The following is a 6,000-nucleotide window of genomic DNA, read 5'->3' as shown; positions in this document are numbered from 1 at the left end:
TACATTGGAAACTATAAAACATTGATGAAAGAAATTGAAGAAGACATAATTAAATGAAAAGATATTCCATGTTCATGGATTGAAGGATTAATATTGTTAAAATATCCATACCATCCAGAGTGATCTACAGAATCAATGCAATCCCTATCAAAATTCCAATGGCATTTTCCACAGAAATTGAAAAAAAAAATGCTAAAACTTGTATGGAACCATAAAAGATCCCAAATAGCCAGAGCAATCTTGAGAAAGAAGAATGAAACTAGCGGCATCAAGCTTCCTGATTTCAAATTATATTACAGTGCTATATTAATAAACACATCATGGTATTAGCATAAAAACAGATAGATACATGGAATAGAAAGAGAATACAGAAATAAACAATGCCTATATGGTCAGTTTTCAACAAATGCATCAAGAATATACAATGAGGAAAGGATAATGTCCTTAAGAAATGGTGTCGGGAAAGGGGATATCCATATCCCAGAAAAATGAAACTGGGTCACTGTCTTACACCATACACAAAAGTCAACTGAAAATGGATTCTAGACTTAAAGGTAAGACCTGAAATTATAAAACTCCTGGTAGAGAACATAGCTGTAAACTTTTTGACACTGGGCATGGCAGCGATTTTTGGGATTTGACATCAAAGGCAACAAAAGCAAAGATATACATGGGACTGTATCTGTGGGGAGCTGAGAAGATACAAGAAGCCGAGGAAGGGAGCTTGCCTGAACAGTGCAATTCTTTTTTTTTTTTTTTTTTTTGTCTTTTTGCTATTTCTTTGGGCCGCTCCCGCGGCATATGGAGGTTCCCAGGCTAGGGGTCGAATCAGAGCTGTAGCCACTGGCCTACGCCAGAGCCACAGCACCGCGGGATCCGAGCCACGTCTGCAACCTACACCACAGCTCACAGCAACGCCGGATCCTTAACCCACTGAGCAGGGGCAGGGACCGAACCCGCAACCTCATGGTTCCTAGTCGGATTCGTTAACCACTGCGCCACGATGGGAACTCCTGAACAGTGCAATTCTGAGGGCAGTCTCCTAATCAGAAAAAGAGGCCTGCCTGAACAGTGCAGTTCCAAGGACAAGCTCCTAATCAGGAAAAGGGTCCTGTTTGATGGTACAATTCCGAGGGCAGGTTCCTAAACAAGGGGATGCCTGCCTGCACGGCACAATTCCGAGGACAGGCCCCAGGAAGACAATAAGGCTCGCCTGCTGCATAGGTGGAAAACTAAACTTCCCAGGAAATAATTTCCATTTTGTGCTGCTGAGTGGGGATTGTTCCATGGATAACTTAGTCTTTTCTGTTATTCACTTGCTATTCAGTTTTTCTCAGTCTTTCTTGATTATTTACTTATTATTCTTATTTCCATTCTTATTTTCCTGCGGTGACTTGTGATTTAACAAAATTACAACAATAATATAATAAGAATTTCATCCTGAAGGACTTTCCCCTATTTAAATCCAACTTAGTTAAAACATGGTGTTTATCTATTAATTAGTTATACAGTAAACTTAGAGTTAGGATTTTAATGAGGCTCATAGAAGTTAGACATTTTTCTTGACCAAAAGACACCTAGCTATGAGTTATAGAAGCTTTTAAGTGATATCTAGTTAAGTTGGTTTCTATTTTCTTACACTGTCTCCCTGCCATAACACTTTAAAGATAAGCACCAGTCTAAAAACAAGATTTGCGAATGCCAAATTCTTGTGTCTGTGACCTCTTCAACTTGTAAAGACTGGTTGGCCATGGGATGATTTGTACTGTCTCCTCCTTTCCATGATGTATGTACCTAACTGCCCCTAAATTGTACCCACTAAATTTAGTTAAAACAAAGATCTTAAAACATGATGTATAGTTGCTATACCATGTAATAGTTGACCAATGTACTTTTAACACTGTGATGTAATGTGTAGCAAAAAGCTGTCTATATAATCAACCACTTATGCCAATAAAATCTGAGCAGTCCAGAGCCCTGAAAGAAGGGACAAAGAGGCTGGCTCCGTGTTATACATTCGCCGACGCGCGTCCCTCTCCGATCGGGAAGTGCACGCTCCCTGGCCCCCGGAGCCAGCCTCCAGCATATATCAAACTAAAAAGTCTCTGCACAGCAAAGGAAACCGCCCCCCCACACCAAAAAAGGTGATGTGCAGAATGGGAGAAAACCTTTGCCAAACACACATCTGATAAAGGGTTAATATCCAAAATATACAAGGAACTCATGCAACTCAGTAGCATAAATACAGAAATATAAATAAAAATCATACAGACATTTTTCCAAAGAAGGTCTAAAATGACCAACAGGTATACGAAAAAGTGCTCAACAGCCATAATCATCAGGGAAATGCAAATCAAAACCACAATGTGTTATTACCTCATCCTTGTCAGATGGCTAGTACCAAAAAGACAAGCAATAAGAACTGTCAAGGATGTAGAGAAAAGAGATCCCTTGTCCACTGTTGGTGGGAATGTAAACTGGTGCAGCTATTATGAAAAACAGTATGGAGGTGCCTCAAAAAACTAAAAACAGAACTACCATGTGATCCAGCAATTCCACTTTTGGATATAGATCCAGAGGAAATAAAATCATTATCGCAAAGAAATATGTATACTCCTATATTCATTGCAGCATTATTCATAATATCTACAGTATGTAAACGACCTCAGTGTCTGTCAATAGATGAATGGATTCAAAAAAAGTGGTTGTATATAAGGCAATGAACTATTATTCAGCCTTAAAAAAAAAGGAAATCTTGCTGTTTATGTCAGCGACAACATGGATTAACTCAGAGCATTATGCTTAGAGAAATATGCCAGATGGAGAAAGACAGATACTGTGTAGAATCACTTACATATAAAATCTAAAAAAAAAAAAAAAAAATAGAGCGGGGTTGAATTCATAGAAACAGAGAGTAGAATGCAGAGGAAATGAGGAGAGGTTGGTTAAAAGGCACAAACTTTCAATTATAAAATGAATAAGGGCTGAGAATCGAATGTAAAATGTGGGGACTATAGTTGCTAACACTCTATTGTATCATTGCAATCACTGAAACTTGCTAAGAGGGTAGAACTTTGTTCTTAACTATATACATATATACACACACACACACACACACACACACACACATACGTGTGTGTGTGTGTGTGTGTGTGTATTTTGGAGTTCCCATCGTGGCACAGCGGAAACAAATCTGACCAGGAACCATGAGATCGAGGGTTCAATCCCTGGCCTCACTCAATGGGTTAAGGATCTGGTGTTGCTGTGAGCTGTGGTATAGGTCATGGACGTGGCTCAGATCCTGAGTTGCTGTGGCTGTGGTGTAGGCTGGCAGCTACAGCTCTGATTGGACCCCCAGTCTGGGAACCTACGTATGCTGTGGGTGTGGCCCTATAATGACCAAAAAAAAAAAAAAAAAAAAAAAAAAATCTGCCTTAACTACCTAGAAGCAAATTTACAGCCTTAAATAGTTTCTGTATTGGACAAAGGAGAAAAAGAGATATACAAAGTATTCCATTCAAGTTATAAAAAAATATACTTAGGGGAAGACAGATATGCATAAATTAAGGAAAAGTATAATGGAAGACACCAGGACTAGAAAAAGTGGAACTGACAAATTCTGTATCTGAATCTATGTGCATGAATGGATTGGTGCATTTCCGTGTGTGTGCGCGCATGTGTGTGTATTCACATGTGCTCAAAGGAGCAGGGGACCACTAGAGCGCCTTCCCACGCTTTTCTGACTGTTCAGGAGACAAGAGGAACTTGAACCCGACTGAAACTCACAGTGGGATTAACTGGGATCATGTCAGTGTCAGCAGAGCATCATGAAAGCACAAAGGTGGAAGTGAAAATTTAGTGGTGGGCGGGTCAGTGAAAGAAAGTGTTCCACAGGAGGTGACAGCTGAGTTGAGCATTCAGCGAAGGGAAGGATCTTGCCAAGTAAAATGCTTGTACAGAGAAAATGAAGCCTAGGTGTGGGATTGTTTTCAAGGCCCTGGAATTTTTTTTTGCCATGACTCATCAGTTCTAGACATTCATGGGATTATTAACTATGCAGCGTTATCATTTTTAATAAATGCTTTCTTTTGGAGCTGTAATTCTTTTGATTCATTTTCAGCTGTAATTCTTTCAGCTTCTTTTGAATCTTTTTTTAGAGCCTGCTTTACATTATTAGTAATTGTAGCAGAAAATGAACTCCGTAGAAATTAAATAATCTATTTTTTTTTATCTGTAGTTAGCTGATGATGTTAGCATGCAAAGATTTTTTCATTAATTCAAAATTTTTAGGAATTTATCCCTTGGGTATCCCATAACTAAGAATAGTTTATATACTAAGTGTGTAATAGGAAAAATGAGGTATGTAGAACTTTTCCGAGAAAGATAGACTTTTTGTTCTTGTTGTTATGAGTGTTTTCAAAGCTCAAAGTTCTAAATTCAGTATGAGTCCTTTGGGAGGGGGGGAGAGAAACGATGTTACTGTGAGCGTGTGTGAAATCATGGAGAAAGGCATGGAAATATGTTTTTAAGTGGCTGTTAACACTGCTTCTGTGGACATGGATGGGGAATGTTGTGGAAAAGGTGGGTGAGGGAGTTCCCGTCATGGCTCAGTGGTTAACGAATCCTACTAGGAACCATGAGGTTGCGGGTTCGATCCCTGGCCTTGCTCAGTGGGTTAAGGATCAGGCATTGCTGTGAGCTGTGGTGTAGGTTGCAGACACAGCTCGGATCCCATGTTGCTGTGGCTGTGGTATAGGCTGGCGTCTATAGCTCTGATTCGACCCCTAGCCTGGAAACCTCCATATGCCGAGGAGAGTGGCCCTAGAAAAGGCAAAAAAAAAAAAAAAAAAGAAAAGGTGGGTGAGGAAAGTAAGAAGGAACAAAGGGAGATGATTAGTTTGTTTCTTTATATATATTTTGTATTGTTTTCTTGTAGAAATGATAACTGGTGTGATAATTTATTTATTATTTATTTATTTATTTGCTTTTTAGGGCCACACTCATGGCATTTGGAGGTTTCCAGGCTAGGGACTGAATCCAAACTATAGCTGCCAGCCTACACCACAGTCCCAGCAATGCAGGATCCTAGGTGAGTCTGCAACATACCCCACAGCTCACGGCAACACCGGCTCCTTAACCCACTGAGTAAGGCCAGGGATTGAACCCTCAACCTTGTGGTTCCGAGTTTTGTTTTTGCTGTGCCATGATGGGAACTCCGAAAGTTAATATGTAGCTGCTCGACTAGGCAATGGAGTGTCCAGACTTTTGGTCCAACATTTTTCTGGATGTGAAAACAGACGTGAGGGTGTTTCTGGATAAGATTAATATCTCAATCTGTAGACTGAGGCATCCATGAAATTTCCACAGCTAATATCACACTTAACAGGGAAAAACTGAAAGCATTCACCGTAGGATCAGGAATAAGACAAAGATGTCTGCTCTCATCACTTCTATTCAGTACTCTACTGAGGATTCCACTCAGGGCAATTCAATAAGAAAAGGAATAAAATGCATCTAGATTGAAAAGGAAGAAGCAAAACTATATTTGCACTTGACAAGATCTTGTTTGTAGAGAATCCTATGGAATTCACAGACACACAAAAATACTATAGCTAATAAACAAATTCAAAGTGGCAGGATGCAGGATCAAAATACAAAAATTATCTGTACTCCTATATATTAGCAATGGACAACCCAAAATGAAAAATAAGGAAAAAATTCCATTTACAATAGCATCAAAAATAATAATAAAATACTTAGGAATAAATTTAATAAAAGTGCAAGACTTGTACACTGAAAACTCTAAAACATCATCAGAAGATATTAGAAAAAAAACCCGCAATTCCCAGAGCTTTAAATAAAAAATTAAAAAAAAAAAAGGAGTTCCCATCGTGGCGCAGTGGCTAATGAATCCGAATAGGAACCATGAGGTTGCGGTTCAATCCCTGCCCTTGCTCAGTGGGTTAAGATCCAGCGTTGCTGTGAGCTGTGGTGTAGCTC

This window comes from Sus scrofa, chromosome 2 (assembly GCF_000003025.6).
Source record: "Sus scrofa isolate TJ Tabasco breed Duroc chromosome 2, Sscrofa11.1, whole genome shotgun sequence".
NCBI classification, from domain to species: Eukaryota; Metazoa; Chordata; class Mammalia; order Artiodactyla; family Suidae; genus Sus; species Sus scrofa.
Note: the sequence above shows the minus strand (reverse complement) of the source record.